Raw genomic sequence first — 27,995 nt, forward strand, 5'->3', positions numbered from 1 at the left:
TGGATTCTCCCATTAGAGGAAACAACCTTTCTGCACCTGCCTGTCAAGCCCCCAAAGAACCTATGTGCATCAATAGTCTCCACTCATTCTCCTAAATGGGTACACACCCAATCTACTCAAGGTCTTCTTATTAGGAAATCTATCCATTCCTAGGATTGACAGATTGAAATCTTCCCTGGACTGCCTCCAAAGCCTCTTTCTGTAGATAAGGGGACCAAAATTGTTTATAGTATTCCAGTTATGATCGAACGAGCGTCTCGTATAGTTTTAATAAGACCTCCCCATTTCTTTACTCCATTCCCTTTACTCCAGACCAACAGCCTATTTGTCTTCCCTATTTCTCACTGAACCTGGATGCTAGCCTTTTCTAATTCTGGCAAGTCCAGAGAAGCACATCTTGACATTGACACCGCATTGCCCACTGGCATTGGTGAGTTGCCCATTGATGATGATTAATGCTTGTTAAGGTCCATGTTGACAGTCTGACTTGGCTCATTAATATTCTGGTTGGATCCTACTAGGCTCTTTCAGCAAACAAAATGTCAAGAAATTCAGTATGAAAACTAATGCAGAGACTTGACAGTTTCAGCTTGCAGCTTGCACCAAACAGACGCTACATTGGAAACTAGGCACCAGCAGCATCTCAAAGCACATTTAATGGGCACTGGCCTGTTTACAGGGATTAGCATTTAACATGTACCAAACTGTCAGCACCCTCATGGTGCATCTGCGATCCACTTACATGATGCTTCATTGCTGCCCTTATGCTACACTGGCAACCATAATTGTGATGCTAACACAAGCTACTGCGCACTCAGGGATACATACTTAGCACACCCACCCACTAAACCAGGCTGCATCTCTGGGCTCATCACTTGCTGTAATAGAGCACACGCACACTGAACCTGCCTGGATCTTCACAGTATCTCTACCTTGGACTGCCTTGTCCTTTTGAGCTTTGCCCCTCAGCTCGAACTACCAGTTTCATATTACTGCTGTCTTAGAGTCATAACGTCATAGATATGTACAGCATGGAAACAGACCCTGCTGTCCAACTTGTCCATGCTGACCAGATATCCTAACCTAATCTGGTCCCATTTGCCAGCACGTGGCCATATACTTCTGTAGATTCTATAGGTCATCAAGTTCCAGGTTTTTGGAGAGGAAAGGGAGTTTGCAAATGGGGTCAAGCCAGTTTTCACTGGATGGATGATGGTGGTGGATTTAAAGTGAGGGAGCATACCAGACAAGAGCAAGAACTATGAACAATTCTAGCTAAGAGAGCGTTGATGTTTAACGCAGATACAAAGCCAGGAAGACTTTTATAGTTATCAGCAGGCATCAGTCAATCGAAGGCCAGTGAGTGGGGGGGGGGGTTGGGGAGCAGCTTTCACTTAGGGGTTCCCAACACAGTAAGATAAAGGCAGCCTGTGGTACAGGGCAGTCAGAGTCAAGATCCCTCTCCGCACAAGTGCTAAAGAGCTGAATGATGGCACCACAGTACTTGTCTTGATCTGCCCTATCGTGGACTCACTTCCTCTTGGAATAAGAGAGAGGCAGGTATTGCTTAAGATGAAATAGTTCCTGTTTATGGCAGCGGGGAGGTGACCTGAGCGAGTGAGTCGGCAGCACAGAGGGCATATAGGATTAGTGTGCCACAGGTTGGGGTGGTTACGAGCAAGTGGAGAATATGTTATATGCAATAGTGAGAGTGGTAGAGTACAAAGCTTGGTGGGAAGTGGGTAAAATTGCATAAAGTTGTTGTATGTGAGGTATCCGAGAGCAGATGATGGACCTTGTTCCAGTGGAGTGAAGACTTTTTTATCTATGGTGCTGGGCATTCCTCCAGATGGCTGAGATTGCTTTAACCTAGATGGCAACTTATACCAGGCTGGTACAGTCTGGTGTCAGACCTGCACCGCTTGTCCTGAAGGAACAGTAAGTCCCGACCTATCCAGCAGGAGCGCCAGAGTTCTCCTTGCAAAGTGGGACACCAGTTTCCCTCCACCTGCCATTTTTGGTGCAAATGTCAGAAATTGTGCAGGGCAGCTCTTGCCTAGGTGCCCAACAGCCTTTTAAAACATGATGCCTTTATCAGGGATACTGGTGAATTCCAGAGTACCCAGTGAGTGGTGTGTTATTCCAGGAATGCCATGTGGTAAGATGGAGTGGAAATCAGAAATGATACATAAGTATATTTAAGACTGAGATAGGTATATTTTTAATCATTGGGTATTCAAGGGTTACAGGGAAAACACAGAATGTGGACTTGAAGAATGTTATCCGATCAGCAATGATCCTATTGAATGGTGGAGAATGTTCGAAGAGCCCAATGGGTTACTCCTGTTTCTATTTCTGACAGTCTAACAGCAGTTAATCCAGCAAGTTTCATGTGAAAATACTCTCAGCCATTCAGCAAGAGTCATTTCAACACATTTAATGTGACTTACACTTTGTAAAAAAAATGTCTTCTGTCTCCTATAATTATCTATCATCTGTCTGCCTGCCTCTTTGATAAGTTTGTTACATTGGTCATTTTGAATCCTCTTGGAATTTACCAGAAACTAAGAATTCTTGGAAGATTACTTCCAGTGCATCCATATCTCTGTAACTACTTCCTTTAAAATCCTAGGATGCAACTTCTCAGTTCTAGTGGACGCAGTAACCTTCAGTCAATTAATGTCCCTTGTACATTTTCACCAGAGATATATATTGTGTGTATGATCTCCCTTACTTCAGCCATTGATTATTTATTAGTTTCGGAATTCTGTTCATGTCTTCTTCCATGAAAACTGATGCAAAGTAATTGTTCAATTCCCCCTGCCATATCATGGTTTCTTATTATTATTTCACTAGCCTCTTTCTCCAAGATCTATGTTCACTTCTACATCTGTCTTCCTTTTTTTTGTATTTAAAGAAGCTCTTACTGTCCATCCTGCTGGTTTGCCCTCATACTTTATTTTCTTACTCTATTATTTTCTTGGTCATCTTTTGTTGGCTTTTAAAACTTGCCCAGTCTTTTCGTTTACAACCCATCTTTGCCACATTGTATGTTTTTGTTTTCAATTTGATACAACCATTAACATCCCGGTGGGTGTGTCTGTATCATGTGGGGGACTCCCTGACAACCTGCCTGTGGGTTTGGGTGAGGTTCCTCTTAAGTAACCTTCATCCCATGGAGGGTTCCACACAGCACTTCCTGCCAATGCCACAGACTGCCCCATGGGAAAGGCTCTCTCTTGCCTTCTCAATTATGTCCCCTGGCTGCCTGATTAGCCCTGTTGCTTCCTGACCCAACTCACCTGAACTCTGTACCTGTTCTGGCCAGCATTGGGATATCTCAGGTCCTCAGGGGCAGAAATCCCATCTGCTGAGGGACTTCAATCCATCAGAAGCCAGGAGTTGCCCATTACAGGCAGAGTCACTCACACCAGAGACTGCTGCCACTAATGAACCTGGGGAGAAGGCAGACCATCAGACCTACGGATAGAGTAGAGTTATCAGCTCATCCAAATCAGCTCTGCCACTGAAAGTGATCACGGCTGGTCTGATAATCCATAAGTCTACTCTCCTGCCTTTTTCCCCACAACCCTTGGTTCTCTTATTGATTAAAATTCTATCTAACTACATTGCATGATAATAGGTCCCTTTTGGCATGAAAGAAGGATACCCCAAGAAGGCCACAGGCAAATGTAACTTAATTTACCTTAAGGCTGCCTAAAGACAGGGGAAAACCATGCCACTCGCAGTAATCGCTACACCACAACAAAATTCTAGTGATCCCAGGGTTAATTGGGGTCAATTGACCCAGCTTTGACTGGCAGCTTTCGCCCACAGCAGAATATTGATGTGTTGCTTCTCATATGATGAAATGATGTTTCCTGCTATAGGCTGCATTAAATCCATACTAAAATTTCTATTCGTCCAAATACATATATGGGATTGGAAGATCAGGAGGATAACATTCCTTATTGTACTTGTTATATTAAGTAAAATTATTGTATGTTCATCATAGTCAATCATTAAGGACTCACAATTTTGTTAAAATTACTTACCAGAAAGATTACATCTCCTTTAAGACTGGCACAATGTGTGTCTTAAGTGAGATAATGCTTAAAAAACATTTCAAACATTTATTTGAGACATCAATTCAATATAAAAGATCCTAAGGCACTATTTCAAAGAAAACAGGGAGGGTTGATCTTGTGTTCTGGCCAATGTCTAAACCTCAACAAATGTCTAAAGCTGATAATCTGATGATTTATTTTATTGCTGTCCGTGGGAGCTTTCTACATGTAAATTGGCTGCCTGTTTCAGACATTACATTAACAATTGCATGTGAAATGTGCATCATTATTGCAAAACACTTGTGAGATGTCCCAAGGTCATGATAAACATAATTCATTCTGCTTTTTGAGTGCATCACAGAAAAAGCAGCTGGGAGATCTTGTACCAATAAAAATCTTCACCAAAAGGGGCTCCATTATATGCAAAATCGTAGAATCTCAGAACACAGAAGGGTATGATTCAATATATCAGTCAGCCTTTGCGAGGGTAATCTAAAACCCTTGCCTTTCTCTGCTTTCTGCTTTGTGTTGAATGAATCAAAGATCTATTTTTGTAATGGATAAATTCGGCACCAACTATGTATAATAAAGCCAGATTAGTACAGACCTTACTCAATCAAATGATTGGTTATGTTGTATTGCAGGATTGTGCACAATATGTTGACCCCAGCACTCCGTCTTTAATAATTTTCATCTCAGTAATAACCCGAGTTACTGATGTTAAGTAACCACTTGTTTTGATCAAAACATGTTTTTAACACTTTTTAGTGTGAATAAAGTTATTTGTCTTCTAACTCGCTAACTTGAATTCAAATTCACTTCTGATTGATGAATGGAGAATTTCCTCTCTCTGACAGTTGCGAGATTCTGAATGAAGTACATTTTAGAAATTGTGAAGATAAAAAAGAATCCAAACATTTTCTACAGGCATATAAATATTGCAAGGATAACAAAATGAGGTGTGAAGCCAATTCGGACCAAATTAATATTTTGCATCCATATTAACTATTGTCTATGCTTTGGATACGTTAATCAGTTTGCTTGTTAAAAACAGTTTACCCAAGCACTCTTGATGGTGAGGCGGACAAAGGACAGAGAATTCAGTCTGTGGTTAAACTTGATTTGATTAACAAAATATTGCTTCTAAAAGCACAAAGTAAGCATTTCCTAAATTCTGACAATATTTGTCTCTCTGTCTAACTGTATTTGACTGAGAAAGGATATTGCCCTCAATAATCCACTTGTTTGAGCTGGGCTATTAGAATCCCCTTCTTCTCCAACATCGGGCTAGCTTTCTCCCATGAATATGGGTCTTGCAGGTCAATGTAGATCTTTTCTCTCTCTCTCTCTCTCTCTCTCTCTCTCTCTCTCTCTCTCTCTCTCTCTCTATCTCACACTTGCTTTCTCTCTCACTCTCTCTCTCTTTCTCCAAGTGGTTGGAACTCCACCACTGGGCCAAGTCCAGTCTACACAGAAGGAGATGGCTCCCAGGTGTGTCTTCTTATCCCTGACCTTCCAGAATGTTCTGTGGCCTTTGGCCAGTGGCATCATGGTCAGCATTCAAAGTATCCAATGGGATTGTGCCAGTGTTCTTCACTGTTGCCATGCTGGAGAGATGTAAAGTGCATGGCCTCAAACATTTTCTGGACGTCAAGATGCCTGGAAGTTTTACCGGGCTGGTTGTAGCTGGTTCTTCCTGAACTTTTGTGACGTCTTTGATCTTGGGTTTCCATTGTTCTCTGTATCCGATAGCTGCTGGCAACTGTTCAACTTAATTTGGCCAATTTTCTGTCAGGCCTCATTTCTCCAGGTGTGGGTCAATTTCGAATGTGCCCATGGTCACTTGACCACATTACCAAGGTAGAAGATGCTGCCAAAGTCATTGTAAAAGAGGGGGTACTTGAGACCCTGCATGGCCTAAAAATTAATAAAGAAAAGGTATTAAAAAGGCTTGCTTTACTTAAAGATGATAAGTCACGAGAGCTAGGTCAGATGCATCAAGAAGACAGAGCGAGAAATGATGGAATTGCCTTAACCATCCAATCCTCCTTAGATGCAAGGGTGGTATTAGAGAATTGGAAGAATTGCAAATTATTCAATCTTTGCTCTAGAAATGTGCAACAATAAGCCCAGCAACCTGGTAAATTGCTTTGATTCATTTTCAGAAATGTTTTAATCAACCTGTTCCTACATGTTAGGGCAGCACGGTGGCTCAGTGGTTAGCACTGCTGCCTCACAGCACCAGGGACCCAGGTTGATTCTAGCCTCAGGCGACTGTCTGTGTGGAATTTGCACATTCTCCCCGTGTATGCGTGGGTTTCCTCCGGGTGCTCCAGTTTCCTCCCACAATCCAAAGTTGTGCAGGTTAGGTGAATTGGCCGGGTATGTGTAGTGTTCAGGTATGTGTAGGTTAATAGGGTAGGGGAATGGGTCTGGTTGGGATACTCTTTGGAGGGTCGGTGTGGACTTGTTGGGCCAAATGGCCTGTTTCCACACTGAAGGGATACTATGAATATGAACTCCAGTACAGTCAGTTTAATCACAGTAGTGGGAGACTTTAGAAACAGGTATCCAATACAAACCTAACACTCACTTGTGGATTAATTAAGGCACAACCAGCATGGATTTTTGAAAAAATTAAATGGCACCTAAATAACTTGATTGAATTTTTTGATGTGCTAAGGATGAGGGGAGTACAATGTACTCCTTTAACAGTGTTCTTCATATTTTCTTTCTTCATTGCAGACCCTTGAGTTCTGTACACAACAGCAACATCGGAAACTAGAAGTCAGTGTTGTGATCACCATGTGCGGGTCCTCAGAGCAGCTACCAAAAGTACACAGCAAAATGGTTTAGAGGGAATGTTGTGCTTAAGCTCATTCAGGAACTCATTAATGGGCCTATCAGTTCAATATGAGATTTTTATATATGTTTTTGGTGACCCCTAACCCTTGTGTGGGTTTGGGCACTGCTGTCAGGTTTGCCAGATTTCCCTGGTAAATTGTTTAAATTCATTTTCAGAATTTTTAAAATCAACCTCTTCCCACATGCTGTACACTCCTCTGGAATAGGTAGAACTTGAGTTGTTTTCCTTGATGCTCTTACTTTGCAGGTTCAACAAATACCGATAACTTATTCTGAAGAAGGGTCACTTGACTTAAAACATTAACGCCGTTCCCTCTACATAGGTGCTGAGCTTCTCCAGTAATTTCTGTTTCTGTTACCGCTAATTTATTGCTGCTCCTACTCTTCTCATCTGTGGCTGCTTTTCACTGTGTTCCATCTCAAAAGAATTTTTTCTCACAACGACTGATCCATTAAAAATTAGCATTTTATTCAATTTGTTCTGACTGCTCTTATGCATGAATCCTTGCTCCCTATGTCATTGAGAATATTTTCATTAGCTCTGGTATGTTAGCATGGTCATGATAACAAGCAGACAATCATTTTTAGATTAATTTAATTACTGGTTCTACCTTTGAAAGTAACAAGATAGTGTAGATAAAGCATGGCACTGGGAAAACACAGCAGGCCAGTCCTGAAGAAGGGTTGAGCCTGAATCGTCGATTCTCCTGCTCCTCGGATGCTGCCTGACCTGCTGTGCTTCTCCAGCGGCACACTTTATCAACTCTGACTCTCCAGCATCTGCAGACCTCACTTTCTCCAAATAACACCTGAACCTTTGATTTAGCCTTTGATTATCAACAAATTTATTAAGCATTACACGAAGAAGTTACAAGAAACACTGAGAAAAAAATACAACTGCTGTTCAGCGTTTGATAATCCTCATCTGGTATTCAATAAGAAACAGTCTGTAATTTAAAGCATTGTCAAAGTCGTTGAGTCATAGAACATGAAGTCAGACCCTTCAATCCAACCAATCCATACCGAACATAATTCAAACAAAGCTAATCCCACTTGCCTGCTCCTGGTCTATACCTCTCCAAATCTTTCCTATTCATGTACTTATCCAAATGTCTTTTAAACATTGTACCATACCCACCACTTCCTCAGTAAGGTCCTTCCACATGTGAACTACCCTCTGTTTAGAAAATTTGCTCTACTTGTCTCTTTGTAAATCTCTCTCCTCTCACCTTAAAAATGTGCTCTCCTAGTTTTGAAATTCCCCATCCTACAGAAAGGATAGCTCCCATTAACACTATCTATACCCCTCATTATGTTACAAACTTCTATAAAGTTGCTTCTCAACCTCCTAAGCTCCAATGAAAGACATCCCAGCCTTTCCAGACTTTCTTATAAACAGTATTCATTTCTTTTAAGTTGGGCTCTTCAAGAGTCTTCCTCTAATGTAAACAGTATCAGATCACTGCATTTGTATTGTATTGACACTACAGAGTTGACAATTTTGGGCAATACCCATAGATGGGCAGATGCCAACAGGTTTCAGGAAGGAGGCACCTTCTAATATGTTCGGTTCCAAGAATATACAATCAACTCAGTTGCAATTTTGAGGTTCAAATACATGCCTTGCATGCTTTACTTATTTGTACAAAATAGTGACTAGCCGAACCTGTGGACTTTATAACAGCACTGTGCATAAAAATCCCACCTGAGGGTTTCATGGAGTTATTGCTTGTTCAACAAATTAGTCCAGGACTTGTTTTGAAGTTTCCGTATGCTTTTCATTACTGACAAGATATGGCATGCTGCTTTTTATGAGAGGGGAAAACACACATGCGTGTGGTAAATGAATCCCTTATGAATCTCATTGAAAAGTGAAGTTCTTTATCATGTCCATACTCAAAACAAATGGCAGTAACACTACCATGCATTTGTAAAGTTCCTGAAGTTTAATTCTGGATTTCTATCACCTCTAGCTGATGAGAAAGTGAGTGAGTGACTTGGGGCAGTGTGCTATCCTGCAGCAAATCCCACATGCTTTCTAGAGATTGATTTTCACTTCCACTGCTTGAATAATAAACTCTCCAAATGGATCCCTGACCCATGATGGAAACCACTTGATTTTCAAGCTAGTGAGTACATCAGCGTAAAACAACACTTGTGCCCTATATTGAGTAAAGGGTTTGGGGTTAAAGTAGGGTGGGGGCACACTACCCACTGTTGCCATTTCACTGCTCTCTGTGGGTGTTGGTGAAAATTATCCTCAATATTTGGAGCTCAGGCCAACGGCTGCAATGTTATCAAAAAGTCACAAATCAAGTGGATACAGGTTTCAGAGTGATAAGTAATCATTCTTCCTTATACTAAACAAGAAGAGCAGCTTTTTAAAAAAAATCCCTTTGTGATGTGGTCTAATCAGAAAGCACTTATTACACAGAGCTCATAAATAATCTTTTAGATAGTTAAAAGTTCCCTCTTAATAAACATTCAAGATCTGACCCTAGAATTCTGTCAACTAATGCCCTGCTTTATCTTATATTTCATCACATATCTTGCTCTGTAAATATATCATAACTGCTGAAATATCATATTCAAAACTCCAACAATTAAAAAAAGATAGAGTTTTATTGAGGTCCTGCACAGATTATAAACAAAAGACCATGTTGAATTTATAATAGCAATGAAACTAAAAATGTGTAACATAAAAGGAGACTAACTCAGTTCCTTATTCTTGCACTGTTTTTCATTTTATTTCCTCAGAATGAAATCAATCTCTTTTTAGATGCAACAGTATCTTTAATGTTCAACAGATTATCAGTGTATAAAATATACTGCATGACACCAGCCTATATGAGAAGAGAAATGAACCTGCAGCATTATGTTCTGGCTGGATCATTGAGATAATTGTGAGTAATGAAGGGTTTCTGAAGAACAAAGAGTAATCCCTACAGCACTAATCAACCATTGTAAACTGCAATTAGGAGGAGTATACACATTCATATGTTAAGTAAAAATATTCAAGACAAACACACAAGAGTTACAGACAAGGAGCAATAACTCCACAATTTTGGAAGCGAGGTAAGGAGGAATTCACCTTCATACTTTGAAAAATGGTAGGGTGCAGACAATTGTTGTTTAAGTTTTAAGTTTGTGACATGAGAGCAGTGTGCCCAGGTCACACATGGGTGGCCAGCCTGAAGAAATTTACACCACAATTACAATTGCATACACACTTCAAGGTTTTTATTCACTGGCAGAAACTTTAAACAGGGCGATAACTACAAAGGGCTCAGTTTACACCCACAGCCAATAAGATTGATTTTAGTATCTTTATAATGTAATTTGGGCCAATCATGTATTTCGTTTTAACTGCTGGCATGGCTCCAGTCTGGTGTGGCGTCAGTGTTCTGCAGTCTGATACGCTTCAGCTGACCCGAGTAAATTTTTGCTATTGACCTAGAAATTTTACCAGTCACAAAAATGAACTCCTGAAGCTAAAAAAGTGCAATATAGCAAAAAAAACCATGGTTGCTCAGCAACCCGGAGTAATGAACCATGACCTTTGCAAGCATATTTTAATTGTGTGTAATTTTATTGTATTGGAGACCAGTAAGGGTGTTCAACCATTTAAATAAGAGGACAGAGCGCTCTATTAGACAGACTGCACACTTTGAAACACTAATCATGTAACTTTAAAGTTTGTTACTTTACATGGATTCTGTGTCTTACACTGGATCACGGTGCCAGCAGTGCTGAATTGCACCAAGGCATAATCTTGCTAATCGGTCGTATTTAGCAAATCTACCATTATGCATTTACGATGTAATTGAGATTAACTCACAAAGAGAATTTTACATAATTCAACGAAAATAGTTTCAAGCAATTGTCCCAGATATCAGATTCACTGATAAACGGTCCTCCCACGAAAATAAGTGTCAACTCTCATAAATACTTGATTGCCAAAGGATATTCCAATGGCCTTGGATGCTTATCAGTTACTTTTTGTTACTTTTTCCATCCCTACCTTTCACTCCACGGTCTTATCAATCAGTTTAGCTTCCCCTCCCCCCCCCCCGCAGACATTCCTTTAATTCTTCTTTTGAGTGAGTTAGTGCCACTCTCACATCTGTGATAGAGGATGAAATCTCACTCCAAGACTTGAGTGTATTTTGTTGAGTGATGTTTCCTTGTCAGTGATGCTGGCGGTGAACTTTGTCTGGGAAATGGAACAAAACAGGTGATTTTGCCCCACATTCAATTTCCTTTTCCAAAGGACTTCAATCAAATGCTGTTGGGTTCTGTACAAAAACAATCAACTATTCAAACAAGAAAGCACTTTGGACACCATTCATTGTTTTTATATTCAGGTTGTTAATAAATTTCTGAGGCAACTTTAAAGACTAATAGATTTGGATGTACAAATGACAGAAGCAGACTGGGAATACTATTTGGAGGCATAAGTCATGAAGCCTTTTAGTGCTATATTTATTGTTATTGCTGTGTTGATGCTTTCCCGATTGAAAATGATGACAGCTGAAGAAAAGGTTAACTTAGCTAGCAGAATTGAACTACATAAAAGCTGGAAGAAGAAAATGTGCTTCTTGTTTTCAGAAAAAATGTATCACATAGGGACTCGATTAAATTTCTATCATGCTACATCCAGTTATTAAAGTTGAAAGTTACACAAAGATTTTATGAACGTGCTGTATATGGCTAAGCTATTCATCTGGCTGAGCTAAGTCATACACTTTCTAAAACAAAGTCAGTGCAAATAGTAGTTATGAAATTCACACAACATATTCGTTGGACTTTCTTTATATATTTAGATCTAAACTCATAAACTAGAGACAAAATCAAGAATACTATTATTTTCTTAATATAAAGAATCTAATCCTTTAATAGCCTTTTTAACCTGTCAATCAAATTGTGAACACAGAACCCCTACTTGGATAATTGTAGAATTTGAAACTCAGTCAAACATTCTGATTAACATAGAAGTAATGTTTGAGGAAGCATTAACAAAGGCCTCCATTGAAATACATGGCCAAGTGATTTTCTTTCCCAAACTATACCAGATGGCCTGTCAGTAAAAGCAGTCCAGTAAAGGCTTTTAGTGTCAAATACTCAAAAGAGAGGGATATTTAAAATCTTCAGATGTTGCTACATAAAAATTTAACAAATAAAAAAAATCTTCAAACAGGATTCTCTGTTTATTTGATCATTTCAGGCTTTATCTTTAGGCCTTGCCAGATCTGGTTGTGGAGATAAGATGGTGCATCTTAAAATAACACTACTGTCCTGTGTGTCAGATCCCTTGTTCCATCCTGCCCTGCAGCCATTTTCCTGATATAGGTGTGGAGACAATAGCTACCCATTCATACACAACAAGTACCCATTCCAGGAAATTAATCCAATTTAAGGCCAATTGAGAGGGTTTTGTGGAAGTGTGGTAGTGGGCCTATTTTTGGGCCTGAAGTCCAGGCCCAAGCCCAAGTCTATATGCCCCAAATGTGTGTTACAGCATGACTGAAGAAATTGACTAAAAAATATAAAAAGGTCAACTGGAATTTGTGAGATGCATGCATGACATGAGGTCACTCTAATCTTTTCGAGGTGACCTAATAATAGTCCAGAACAGGCAATGCTCCAGGCAGGTATATAGATTTCCCAACATGTTTAGGTGCTACTGCAACTGCAGGATACCTTATCAAGGATACCACCATGGTGGCACAGTGCTGAACACTGTTGCTTCATAGTGCCAGAGATCCAGATTTGATTCCAGTCCTGGATGCCTGTCTGTGTGGAGTTTGCAAATTCTCCCTGTGTCTGTGTGGGTTTCTTTCAGGTGCTCTGGTTCCTCCCACAGTCCAAAGATGTGCAGGTTAGGTGAGTTGGCTTTGATAAATTGCCCATGGTGTCCAGGGATATGCAGGCTAGATGGATTAGCCATGGTAAATGGGGGTTACAGGGATAGAGTGGGATGTTTTTTTGGAGGATTGATGCAGACTCAAAGGGCCAAATGGCTCCTTCCTACACTGTAGCGTTAGGGGTTAATTGTTGTTATGCAAATATCAACACATCATCATTGATGTCAGCTGATATCAAATTACATGGAACTGGAACTTGAGAGAAGAAAGTACTAAAGGAGTCCTCCTAAACATGTCTCTATCAATAATGAAAAGTGTAAGAAAGGCTCATTTGTTTGTACTACAGTTACCCAACAACATCTGTTAAAAATTTGATGCCCACTTTCTACAGTCATTATTCTAATAGCCATAAACCATTTACTATCTTTAAATACGCTGATGCCAATCAATAGCTGACATCTTTTCAGCAGCCATTTTTATAAATTTGCTTTGTTCCTTTCTGGCTAAACACTTCTGTGAAATGAGATTCCACTTCTTGCAGTTAGAGAACTATTTCCCCCCTGATGGACATGCTTTTATTTCTTTTGCATGGCATTAAATATCTTCAATATGTACTCTGACATTTCATTCTCTGCTGGGCATTTTGTAATCTTTCTTTCCCTTCTTCAGTAGCATTGCTGTTGTTCCATCTGGATTGTGTCTCAGCTTAATGCAAGCCCTTTTCCCATTAATATGTATCTGATGACTGACAATCTCAAGAGTTTCTGCACATGTCAACAACTTTCTTGAGAGCAAGCTTTATATCTCTCAATCAGCAGGATCACTATATCAAAGAAGATGCTATCTCTTCTGAGATCATTTTTTATTGTCCAAACACTCAAGATTCAGCTAGGTGTGTCAGCACCATCATATAGGGATCAATGGCCTCCCCCATTCTTAATCTCTGATGTTGAACATATACCAAGGGAAATATTAATTGAGGTCTCAATTGGTGATCACTTAGCTCAGTTGTCTGGACTGCTGCTCTGCAATGCAGTGATACCAGCAGAATGGGTTCAATTACTGTACTGTGCAAAAGTGAGGATTGCAGATGCTGGAAACTAGAGTTTAGCTTAGAGTGGTCCTGGAAAAGCACAGCAGGTCAGGCAGCATCTGAGGAGCAACAAAAGCCCTTCATCAGGAATGGAGGCAGGGAGCCTCCAGGATGGAGAGATAAGTGGTTGGGGGGGGGGGTTGGTGGTGTGGGGAGGGGGGAAGGTGGGGGGGGTGGTGGGGTGGTGGTGAGGGGGGTGGTGGTGGTGGTGGGGGGGGGAGTGCTGGAGAGTAGGTAGTCAATGGTACAATAGGTGAATTGGGATGGGGTTGAAGGTGATAGGCCAGAGAGGAGGGTGGGGGAAGGTAGCCAAGAATACAATAGATGAATGGGGGTGGGGATGGAGGTGATAGGTCAGAGAGGAGGGTGGGGGAATGTAGCCAAGAGTACAACAGGTGAATGGGGGTGGGGATGGAGGTGATAGATTAGAGGGGAGGGTGGAGTGGACAGGTGGGAAGGGAGATTGGCAGGTAGGACAGGTCATGAGGGTGGTGCTGAGCTGGAAGGTTGGATCTGGGGTCAGGTGGGGGATGGGGAAATGAGGAAGTTGGTGAAGTCCACATTGATGCCCTGGGGTTGAAGTGTTCCAAGGCAGAAGATGAGGCGTTCTTCCTCCAGGCGTCAGGTGGTGAGACATGGTGGTGGAGAAGGCCCAGGACCTCCATGTCCTCGGCAGAGTGGGAGGGAGAGTTGAAATGTTGGGCCACGGGGTGGTAGGGTTGATTGGTGCGGGTGTCCCGGAGATGTTCCCTAAAGTGCTCTACGAGGAGGTGTCCAGTCTCCCCAATGTAGAGGAGACCACATCGGGAGCAACAGATACAATAAATGACTTTGGTGGATGTGCAGGTGAAACTTTGATGGATGTGGAAGGCTCCTTTGAGGCCTTTAATGGAGGTGTGGGTGCAGATTTTGCAATTCCTGCGGTGGCAGGGGAGGGTGCCAGGATGGGTGGTTGGGTTGTTGGGGGGCGTGGAACTGACCAGGTAGTCATGGAGGGAACCATCTTTGCGGAAAGCAGGTGGTGGGGAGGGAAATATATCTCTGGTGGTGGGGTCCATTTGGAGGTGGTGGAAATGTCGTCTGATGATGTAGTTCTTGAGAGGGTTGTTAGTGTTGAAGGCGAGGACCAGGGGGTTCTGTGCCCTGGTTGGAGGGGTGGGGTTTGAGGGAGGAGGTGCAGGATGTGAATGAGATATGTTAGAGGGCATCTTCAACCACGTGGGAAGGGAAATTGTGGTCTCTAAAAAGGAGGCCATCTGCCGTGTTCTGTGGTGGAACTGGTCGTTCTGGGAGCAGATACGGCGGAGGCAGAGGAATTGGGAATATGGGATGGCATTTTTGTAGAAGGTAGGGTGGGAAGAGGTGTAATCCAGGTAGCTGTGGGAGTCGATGGGTTTGTAAAAAATGTCACTGTCAAGTCGGTTGTCATTAATGGAGATGGAGAGGTCCAGGAAGGGGAGGGAGATATCAGGGATAGTCCAGGTGAATTTAAGGTTGGGTTGGATTGTGTTGGTGAAGTTGATGAACTGTTCAACCTCCTCACGGAAGCATGAGATGGTGCCGATGCAGTCATCAATGTAGCAGAGGAAGAGGTGGGGAGTGGTATCGGTGTAACTACGGAAGATGGGCTGTTGTATGTAGCCGACAAAGAGACAGGCATAGCTGGGGCCCATACGGGTGCCCATGGCTTTCCCTTTGATCTGGAGGAAGTGGGAGGATTCAAAAGAGAAATTGTTAAGGGTGAGGACCAGTTCAGCCAAATGAATGAGAGTGTCAGTGGAAGGGTACTGTTGGGGATATTGGGAGAGGAAGAAATGGAGGGCTTGGTGGCCCTGGTCATGGCGGATGGAGGTGTAGAGGGATGTCCATGGTGAAGATGAGGTGTTGGGGGCCGGGGAAATGGAAGTCTTGGAGGAGGAGGTGGAGGGTGGTGTCTCCTATGTATGTGGGGAGTTCCTGGACTACGGGGGATAGGACAGTATCGAGGTAGGTAGAGATGAGTTCAGTGGGGCAGGAGCAAGCTGAGACAATGGATTGGCCAGGGTGGTCAGGCTTGTGGATCTTGGGAAGGAGGCAGAATTGGGTGGTGTGGGGTTCCCGGTCCACGAGGTTGGAAGCTGTGGGTGGGAGCTGAGTTAAAAATCACACAATACCAGGTTATAGTATAACAGGTTTATTTGAAATTGTACAAGTTTTTGGAGTGCAGCCCCTTCCTCAGATGCAGTGAGAGAGCAGTGCACACAGACCTAGAAGTTACATGCAGAGTGATTGAAAGATCATACAATTGGTGTGAGTGGAGTATCAGATAATATATCTCTGCAGGTGACCAAGAGTGTTAGATGGTGTGTAAAGTGTTTATAAAGTCAATGTCACTGCTTTGCTGTCATGAGAATCAGGTAGAGCAATAGGAATATACAAAAGGTGATATCTCAGGTCAGACACTGAATTGTAGGGGTGAGGCTTTGTTCAGAGTTTTAATCTGGAATCAGGCTGTTTTTATTCCGAAAGTTAGAATTTATAAGATACCACATTGACTAATGTTTTTTAGATTACTAGATTAGATTAGATTAGATTAGATTACTTAGAGTGTGGAAGTGTGATGACAAATTGTGTTTTTTGAACAAAATAGAACATATCTGCAAATAAACAAACATTTCCAAATTAAGACTCTGAGACAGATTCGCTCCTACAATTTAGTGTCTGACCTAAGATGTCACATTTTGTATATTCCTGTTGCTCTGCCTGATTGTCATAACAACACAGCAGTGACATTGATTTTATAAGCACTTTATACACCATCCAACACTCTTGGTCACCTGCAGAGAAGTCTTATCTGACACTTTGCTCTTTGATCTCTCTGCCTATGAACTCTGGGTCTGTGTGTGGTGCTCTCTCACTACACTTGACAAAGGGGCCCCGCTCCAAAAGCTTGGGTGATTTCAAATAAACCCATTGGACTGTAAACTGGTATCATGTGGTATAGTGACCACTATTCCTCTCCAATAAGAGAGCAGTCCTATGGCCTGGTAAAGCCATGACAATTTTATCTTTACTCTGTCTTAAAACCTTCAAAATTTCGGCAGTCTGGCATTTGTATTCTTCATGAGATCCAGGGCTACAATACAACTTATATTGCTCTTTTTCCAGTATTGGTACAAGGTTGCTACTCTTATTTACTCAGCCATTTTTAATTTAGTTATGTAGCTATTAGAGTGGAAAACATGAATTCTGTCTCATATCTAGCTTTCATTTCAGAGAAGTGGGAAGTAGAACATCACAGCCATTTTGACTCACTTAGCACTTCAGAATTGCAGACCATGGTTTTAGTTTGTCTTTGCTATGATTCTTCACACTGGTTGGATGTATTGCAACTTTAAAAATTCACTTCATCTCAACTGATGTTATATTTCACCTGATGTGTTTTATGGTGAAAGCAGTTATGGGAGAGGTGGAGGTCTTTGGCGATGGTAAGCCATTCAGTACACTGTGTACGATGCATATCCTTAAAGAGAGACTGTCTTCTGATCATTAAGTAGTCATGCTGTGGAAATCACGAAGAGACACTGTGTTCTCTGGCAAAGTGTGAACATTTGACCCACATTCAAGCTCAATGGTGGATCTCAAAAGCCCAAAGGCAAAATCCAGGGCTCAGGAATCAGCAAAACATGATAAAATAGTAACATATGGTGCATATATAACTTTAACATATGGGAGATAGTGGTAGTCATGGAGAGATTTGAAAACAGAAATGAAAGTTTTAAAATTGAGGCATTGCTGAATGAAAAGGCACAAGAGTGGTGGGTGAAATCTTACTTGCTGTATCTATGGATAGAAATGTATTAATTTTAGACAGGGTGTAATTTGTTTCCCTGGATAGCAGTGCTGACAATACTGTATCTTTAATTAACTTGACAAACTGTTAGTCTGAGTGGGTGTGATTTCTCTGTTTTTCAGGGAGCTTAACCAAGTGCCTTGCTTCCATCAATTGTACATGTGGAGAGGTTTCTCACCCAGAGAGTGAGTGAGGACCGAAAAAAGAGAGTCTGCTTGTTTTATTGTGGAAGCTTAGCTAGCTTAATTTTGCATAAAGGAACTGGAAGCTTTTTCACTCACACTTGAAACAGCATGAATAACTCCTCACTCCTTTGCATTTCAGTGAGAAATAACGGCACCTTCAGTACAATTGCAGATTTGTAGCTGTAACTTATAAGGAGGTGAGAGAAACAATGAACGGAAATGGCACAGATTTCTTTTCCTATTAAATGGATTCATTATTTCTTATTGTCAATGTATTCCTGTTCTTTTTCTTTTTGGGTGTAGTGACAATAAATAATGTTAGTGTCACTGCGTGATGTCTGTATTCAGGGCGATAATGGTCACCTTGAATGTCAATTCAAAGTATTTATTTGAAGGAAATTGCACAGTCATTTTCTAGCATTTTTATATCCGCATTATCAATGCTATGTTATTTATCAAACAACTTTTCAACAGATAAAATAGAAATGAGGGATGTGTGCTGTTGATCTCATAAAAGACAAATTACTTTTCCCCTCTAATAATTTAGAATTGAAGATAATTATTCCTGAAGCTGATGCAAAGCAACTAGAGAGGAATGTTACCTTGATTTGATCCCACTTTTCCTCAGTGGGTTATATTTTAAGCACGTTAAAATGTATGAAAGCCTGACAGTATTGAAACAGTAACCTGAAGATTGTGAAGTGGAAATTTTCCCATGTCACACCTGTTCTCCAAGTGAGAAAATAAGGTGAAATAGGACCAATTCTGGAGCACAATGTCCTGAGCATGTCTGTACCTTATAGGCATCAGCATATTGGTAAAAGGTAACTTTATATCCAGACTGTGCAGCTACACAGGAAACAGAGGAAACAGATCCTTGCCTAAATAAATGAGGAGTTCATGTGTATTTTAATGGCCCCTTGCAGGAATTGACTTTGATTGATTTGAATAAGACCAGGATCCCAGCCTGCTCCACGTGGGGACTTCAAGTGATTATTTATGTCTCAGTAGCAACTATTACCAACACATGCATTGTTTTTGTTGCAGACAAAGCAAGGGGAAGGAAAAATGCTCCTCTGGCTTCACAGGTTGGGTGTTCTGATTGTTTCTTCAATGCCCACCTTAATCATTTACTCTTCCACCACTAATGTATAATGGCAGCAATGAATACCATTTATGGCAACATAGGTATGTGACATCTGCAACTAACAGCTACTCACCAACTCTCTTTCATTAACATCTCCCAAAATTGAGATTTCTAACACCTTGGAGGATGGCAAGGCCAACATGGGATGGCCATCCCAAATTGTTCCTGACAACAATCACATCCCATGTGACAAATGAAGATAAACCAAGGCACTCTTTTTTTAAAATTCCATTTAACATTTCCTATTGAAATATAGGATTAATATAGTGTTTTCTCAATAGACATTATACTCCTCTGGTTTAGAGTCAGTCTATTATTTGTATAAAGGTTATATAACATTTGACTTGATGTAAACCCGCATGGAAGGAAAAGAATTAACTTCTACATTTTTGACCATGATTTTGGTCATCTGTACTCATAATCCCATATGTGGTTCAATGTCAAATTCTGTTTAGTAAAGCTCCTGAAATAACTGCTGGCATATCTTATGATGTCAAAGGTTCTATAGGAATGGAAGATATCATTGTTGTAGTATTAATGAATTGCTGATTTTTGCTCCACTTAATCAACACTGTACTTATAGTGGTTAGCAGTGCTGCCTCACAGCACCAGGATCCCAGGTTCAATTCCAGCCTTGGGCAACTGTCTGTGTGGAGTTTGCACATTCTCCCTGTGTCTGCGTGGGTTTCCTCCGGGTGTTCCAGTTTCCTCCCACAGTCCAAAAATATGCAGGTCAGGTGAACTGGCCATGTTAAATTGCCTGTAGTGTTAGGTGCATCAGTCAGAGGGAAATGGGTCTGGGTGGGTTACTCTTCGGAGGGTAGGTATGGACTTGTTGGGTCAAAGGGCCTGTTTTCACACTGTAGGGAATCAAATTTAATCAAATTTTAATAAAATGTTTCAAAAAAAGATAATTTATCATTCTGTTTCATTATATGGCAGATGATTCCACTTAGTATTAGTCTGTTAAATCAGTTAACAGGAAGGTATTCCTGTTTTGCTCAAGTATGGCCTACCAGCAAAAAGCAGGACAAAGTCAAACATAATCTGTTTCCTCTCAATCATCAGCAATGGTAGAAGATATAATCAATGATGCTATGAAGCAGCATGCGTCAGCAATAACCTTTTCACTGATGCTCAATTTAGGTTCAATTAGGACCACTCCGTTCATGGCCTCAATACAGCTTTAGTCCAAACCTTGCTAAAACAGTCCAAAGATGAAATGAGGGTGACTCCACTTGATATCAAGGCATTGGACCATGTATCAAGGAGCCCTATCTAAACTGGAGACAATGGGAATCGGGAAGAAACTCTCCTCTAGTTGGAATTAATGTAATGTGATTGTATTTATTAGAGATCAATAATCTCAACCCTCAGACTTGACTGCAGGAGTTCCTCAAAGTAGTGTCCTAGGCCCAGATAACTTCAGCTGCTTCTTCAATGACTTTCTCTCTATCATAAAGGATGGAAGTAGGAATATTTGCTTAAGATTGCACAAGTTCAAGCTATTCATCACTCCTCAGATACTGAAACAGACCATGCCCAAATGAGCAAGACTTTGTCCACATTCAGACTTGAGCTACAAGTGAGAAGTAACAGTCGTAGCACACAAGTGCCAGGCAATGTGCCATCTCCAACAACAGAGAATCTGTCTATTACCCCTTAATATCCAATGGCATTACCATCATGGAATCCTGCACCTGAGGGTTACCATTAATCTAGATTGAAATAGACCAGCCATAAACTGTGGCTACAAGAGCAGGCCAGACACTTTGAATTCTGTGATGAGTAAATCACCTCCTATCCTTCAACGCCTGTCCACCATCTCCAAGGCATAAGTTAGAAATGCTCTCTACTTGCCCGGATTTGTACAACTCCAACATTATTAAGAAACTCAATGCTATTGATGACGCAGAGCCACCTTCAATAATTCACCACTTCAGCACTCACTCCCTCTAAACAAATGCACAGTGGGAGCAGTGTGTACTATCTCAGTAACTCACCATGCATCTTTCCAAACCAATGACCTTTACCATCAAGAAGGACCAGGATTTTAAAAAATTACCATTATTTCACCTAGCTTTCCTGTCAGCTATTCAAAGGTCAGCTGCATACCTCTGGCACAGGTGGGACTTGAACCCAGGTCTATCAGTCTAGGGATAAGGACACTACCACTGGGCCACAAGAAGGACAAGAATAGCAGATACATGGTAACACCATCACCTGTAAGTCACTCATCATCCAGACAGGGAAGACTATCACTGCGTTTTCACTTTCAGGATGTCAAAATTCTGGAACACTGTTCCAAGCAGGATTGCATGTGTACCTCGACCCAAAGGATAGCAGGGCTCACAAAGGCAGCTGACCACCACCTCGAAGATAATGGTCAAGCCAGCAAAACTCACATCCTGTGCATGAACTTTTAAAAATCACTTATGGAGTAATTGTTTGCCAGTCTTTGACAAATTTATTCTTGTGTGGAATGGTGCTTGTGGAATAGAAATCTTACTTTTAAACAAGAAGCATTTGCTATTTTATGGCGTTTGAAGCAATGACTAGAGAAGTAATACCAAGTGTGTTAGAGGCAAAAATAAATAAATTAGTTGGAAAATTACTTAGCCACAGTTTGGAATTAAGAAGCTGCAAAAGAATTAGGAACTAAACTGTTGTACTTGCCTTTAGAAATGTTGAAAGGAGATGATTAAACTCTGTCATCAATGGTATTTGCTCTCTTAGGAGCTATTTATGGCTCTATCAAAAGCAGAACCTAAATGATATGCTGCAAATGCTGAAGATTGTTACTAAAGGACTGATTGTGGCAGATGCACTTTGTAATGCAAAAAAAATCAAGAAAACACCAGAAGTGCTGACAATCATAATCTGGAAAAGAGTCATTTAGATTCATAGAGTCATGGAGATGTACAGCATGCAAACAAACCCTTTGGTCCAACCCGTCCATGCCGACCAGATATCCCAACTCAATCTAGTCCTACCTACCAGCACCCGTTCCATACCCCTCCAAACCCTTCCTATTCATATACCCATCCAAATGCCTCTTAAATTTTGCACTTGTACCAGCCTCCACCACTTCCTCTGGCAGCTCATTCTATACCCATGTGAAAAAGTTGCCCCATAGGTCTCTTTTATATCTTTCTCCTCTCACCCTAAACCTATGCCCTCTAGTTCTTGACTCCCCGACCCCAGGAAAAAGACTTTGCCAATTTACCCTATCCATGCTCCTCATAATTTTGTAAACCTCTATAAGGTCACCCCTCAGCCTCTGACGCTCCAGGGAAAACAGCCCCAGCCTGTTCAGCCTCTCCCAATAGCTCAAATCCTCCAACCCTGGCAACATTCTTGTAAATCTTTCCTGAACCCTTTCAAGTTTCACAGCATCTTTCTGATAGGAAGGAGACCAGAACTGCATGCAATATTCCACCAGTGGCCTAACCAATGTCCTGTACAACTGCAACATGACCTCCCAACTCCTGTACTCGATACTCTGACCAATAAAAGAAAGCATATCAAATGCCTTCTTCACTATCCTATCTACTTGTGACTCCACTTTCAAGGAGCTAGGAACCTTACTCTCCAAGGTCTCTTCATTCAGCAACACTCCCTAGGACCTTACCATTAAGTGTATAAGTCTGCTAAGATTTGCTTTCCCAAAATGCCGCACCTCGCATTTATCTGAATTAAACTCCATCTGCCACTTCTCAGCCCATTGGCCCATCTGGTCAAGATCCTGTTGTAATCTGAGGTAACCCTCTTCGCTGTCCACTACACCTCTGCATTAACTGTACCTCTTATGCTCGCATCCAAATCATTTATATAAATGACAAAAAGTAGAGGACACAGCACCGATCCTGTGGCACTCCACTGGTCACAGGCCTCCAGTCTGAAAAACATCCCTTCACCACCACCCTCTGTCTTCTACCTTTGAGCCAGTTCTGTATCCAAATGGCTAGTTCTCCCTGTATTCCATGAGATGTAACCTTGCTAACCAGTTTCCCATAGGGAACCTTGTCAAATGGCAAGGCAATAATGTTCAAGCTTACATTCAAGAAGCAAATTTCCAAAGGATAAATCACAGTAGCATCATTTGGAAGAGGTAAGGAATATTAACCAAGTAAATGGCAAAAAGAAAAAAATGTGAATGCATCATGAGATCACAATTAAATTTAATTAAAATGTAGAATAAAGCACATATGCGTGTTGCCAAAAATTAGAGAAACCTCCCTTTGCTGATTCTGATACCTCACAAATCCAACCATTAAATGAAAAGACTGTTCTTCCATAATACACCTGTATTAGTGTTTGAAAGCAATTCTGTAATTAGAAGCATTTTCAGAAGTCCTGGCATGTGATACCATGCTAGATCAATAAATGCTTCTTTCGATGACATAGTTAAACGATCTTGAAGAGACTTTGATTTCAGACACTATTATTTTTGAAATAGTTTAAAGTCTAGCTTTGTGTTACTAATTATTCGTTGTATCTGTTTTGGTTCAGAAAAATTCAAAATTGTGGAAGAGTTCTTGAGTGCTAATTTTAATCTGATTCATTGGAAGAGGATTATGCAAAAGATGATGGGCAAAACATTAACTTTGTAAGATGACCCCATTTTCTGTTGTGTTAACTAAAATGCCCTAAGCTTATCACTCTTAATTATAGCAAGGAATACATGTTAACACAATTTTGTGACAAAAAACTTACATTCTGACTTCTGCTAAGTTGATAAGATGTGTAAGGTGCAAACTACATTGGCAGTGGGGTTGAAGTGAGAGTTGCATGGCTGTTGCACTGTTCAGCCTGCTCCTGTGTCTGCTTGTGCATTTGTATGAAGTCTCTGGTTGCCAACACCTTGGAGTCATCTCCTGCCAAGGACTGAGCAGGTGGCTTGCCTCAAGCAGCTCTCCAAGTCCCAGTGACATAGGGCGATTCTTCTTCATTGAGCAGCAGAGACGTGGTAATGGTGTGCTCCTGAATCGACTAAAGCTAAGACAGACACCGAGATGTCAGCTGGTGAAGTCTTGCTGATGCACCTTCTGTGGGATCCATAGTCTCTTCCTCAGGGGTGGAGGAGTGGTGCCAGTAACAGTCACTTGCTCTTTTATTTAAATCCCTACAGTGTGGAAACAGGCCTTTTGGCCCAACAACTCCACACCGACCATCCAAAGAATAACCCACTCAGACCTATTCCCCCTACCCTATATTTACCCTGACTCACAAGTCCCTGAACAGTATGGGCAATTTCGCATAGCCAATGCACCTACCCTGCACATCTTTGGACTGTGGGAGGAAAGCAGAGCACCCAAAGAAAACTCATGCAGGCAAAGGGAGAATGTGCAAACCCCACACAGGTAGCCACCTGGAATTGAACCCGGGACCCTGGTGCAGTGCTAACCACTGAGCTACCGTGCTGCCCCTTATAAACACGATGCTGGTCTCTTATAAACATGCTGCTGGTGCTTGCAAGACATAATAAAGGGAAGATGTTATGGCCAAGGTTTATGAGATGCGTCAGGTAGAAACAACATTGATATTGGGCTTAAAGCAAGAGTTGCATGGCAAGGAGTACGACTTCTTAATCATTTTCAGCTTCATTCTTCATTCTTCCAGTTACAGAGAGTGGGAGAATCCAGTTCGCCTTGGATGAGAGGACTGCCATAGGTGTAGAGTAAGTAATTTATAAGCTAATGGGATCATAGTGCAAGAAAGCTCACGAGGCCTCATGGCAAGAAACACTCAATGAAACTCAATAAAAATGACACTTTGCCACAATATTATAAGCCTCAACCCAATGTTAATCACTACAACATAATTGTACCTAGTTGTTATCATGCAATAATCTATATATTGTTTAAGACAAGAGCATCTCTCGATTGATCTATCAAATGGTTTTTATCTACCATACTTGACCAGGAGCAGTTGCTCAGTGGTTAGAACTGGTGCCTCATGGCACTGGGGACCTGGGTTTGATTACATCTTCAGGTTACTGATGTGTGGATTTTTCACCATCTCCCAGTTACTGTGTGGGTTTCCTCCAGATGCTCCGATTTCCTCCCAAGGATGTGTGGTTAGGTGCATTTGCTATGCTAGATAGTGTCCACCGATGTGCAGGCTAGTTGGATTAGTCATGGGAAATGTGGGGTTACAGGGATAGGGTAGACCTGGGTCTGGGTGGGATATTCTTTGGAGGGTTGGTGAGATTCAGTGGGCCAAATGGCTTCTTTCTGCACTGTAGGGATTCTCTGAATACCTTTGATGAAAAAAAACTTTTCATAACATAAATGAGCTGGAAAGCTGTGACATGAATAGTTTAACTGAAATGTTTTGGAGCGACTGGGCTTGTATACCCTTGAGTTTAGAAGACTGAGGGGGGATCTGATTGAGATGTATAAGATTATTAAAGGATTGAACACTCTGGAGGCAGGAAACATGTTTCTGCTGATGGGTGAGTCCCGAACCAGAGGACACAGCTTAAAAATAAGGGGTAGGCCATTTAGGACAGAGATGAGGAGAAACTTCTTCACCCAGAGAGTGGTGGGTGTGTGGAATGCTCTGCCCCAGAAGGCAGTGGAGGCCCAATCTCTGGATTCGTTTAAGAAAGAGTTGGATAGAGCTCTCAAGGATAGTGGAATCAAGGGTTATGGAGATAAGGCAGGAACAGGATACTGATTGAGGATGATAAGCCATGATCATAATGAATGGTGGTGCAGGCTTGAAGGGCAGAATGGCCTACTTCTGCACCAATTGTCTATTGTCTATTGTTTTCCACTGCTATGAAATTGAAAGTCAGATTCCAAGTGGCAACTAAGTTCCAGGGAAAGTTTAAGCAAAGAAACAGCAACTCAACCAGCTATGACATTCAGGGAGAGGATATCTAGTTATTTACAAACATTTGCAATTAAATTAAGTCAGATTTCCACACATCATAGTGAACAACTATCAATCCAAATTCAAGTCTGTTGTTAGAGGCAGAGGTAATTAGTAGAATAGGTGAAAGTGAGGACTACAGATGCTGGGGATCAGAATCTACAGCATGGTGCTGGAAAAGCACAGCAGGTCAGACAGCATCTGAGGAGCAGGAGAATCGACATTTTGAGAATGTCTAACCTTCCAAAGAAGAAATCCTAATAACACCAAAGCACATCATGTCAAACAAGAATGTGTCTCCAGGTAATATGATTAAACAAGTGAACAAATTAATTTCAGCAACAATTCAGTTGTTGAGAAGAATGGAGAAAGTCTAAAATACTCAAGAAGTTTAAGTAATAATTCTATCTACTTCAGCACAGATTTACAGGTAGGATGAGAATACATTACGCTGACGCAAAATTAAAACGAAGCAGAAACAATTCCACAGAAGACACCATTAGGAAGAGATAAACGACATTAAAAGATCCAAGATAATGCAAAGAAAATTATTGCCCCTTCCCACTCCCACAGTTATAAAAAAAAGATGAATGTCACTAAAGGCTCTGTGAAAAAGCAAGACATTAATGACCCTCCAGATCAAAAGAGACCTACAGATCTCATACTATCAGAAAGACATTCCAAACAAACTAACCTTTTTCCAATTCTGTAGAGAACGCATTTGGAATGAATAGTAAAACACTGAGCGTGTTTGAATTTATAACGTTCTTAAATTGGGTGAGATTGGGCCGTAAATATAAGAATGCATGTCTAACAGTGACCAGGTGTATAATTCTTCGAAGTCTGCATCAAATATAGACAGGGTGGATAAAAATACATTTTGCATATTTGCCTTTATTGTTCAGTGCTTTGAGCATTGGTGTTGGGAAGTCATGTTGAGGATATTGGTGAGGCTCTTCTGGAATACTGTGTCCAATTCTGGTCATTGAGTTGGAGGAAGGATATTATTAAGCTAGGGAGGGTTCGGAAGAGATTTACCAGGATGTTGCAGGGAATGGAAGGTTTGAGTTATAAAGTAAAGTTGGATAGGCTGGGTTTGTTTTCACTGGAATGTGGGAAGTTGAGAGGCAATCTTATTGAAGTATGTGGATGGAGGATTTCAAGACGGGGGGGAGGCAAATTTTTAAGGTGAAAGGAGAAAGATTTTAAAAAGACAAGAACAAGGTCACATTTTTTAAACAGAGGGCATGTGAAATGAAGTTCTTGATAAAGTGGTGGATGTGGGTGCAATTACAACATTTAAAAGACATTTGGATAAGTGCATGAATTGGAAAGGTTTAGAGGGATATGGGCCAGAAGTAGGCAGGGGGACTAGTTTAGTTTGGGATTATGTTCGGCATGGACTGGTTGGACCGAAGGGTCTGTGTGCTGTACAACTCCATGACTCCATAACAGCAGCATGTGGGTAAAAAGACTTGAGGGACATATTGTACATAGGTTTGTGAGGGTCTTAAAGTGTTAATACTTGAGAGCAGTAAGCACCAGCGTCTGGGATGATGTCATGGGGATTTTGTCAAAGTAAAGGATGAGTTTGTCAGTGTCAGATGTGGCACTAGTCTACTTCTAACAATCTTGTTAGTGAAGTAGGTCATATTCATGTAATCTGTAAATAGTTGAAATGATGAAAGTAACTTTGTTTTGTATATTATTTGTATATAAAAAAAACTCTCTGGACTCAACCAGAAAGTGATTATTCTCATCCATACAATGTCATCTTGGGTTTGAGGGAAGCTGCCTATAAAACATGTGCCCCTGGAGTTTCTCCCTTTGTTTTCAGAAATCAGTAGGTAAACTAAATTACATGCCAGTATTCCCCTTCTGTGTTATTGGGGTTACACGGAACTGGTATCATGTTTGCAGAAGTCCAATAACCATTCTCAATAACTCAAATGAAACCTCAAATGCTAGTGTGCATTATAGTATTCAATGTTACCTCCCAGTGAACGTTGAGTCTTAAAGTGAGCCGATATCTGAAGTAACATGTTTTAAACTTCAAATGCATT

Source organism: Chiloscyllium punctatum, chromosome 26, assembly GCF_047496795.1.
Source record: "Chiloscyllium punctatum isolate Juve2018m chromosome 26, sChiPun1.3, whole genome shotgun sequence".
Taxonomy (NCBI): domain Eukaryota; kingdom Metazoa; phylum Chordata; class Chondrichthyes; order Orectolobiformes; family Hemiscylliidae; genus Chiloscyllium; species Chiloscyllium punctatum.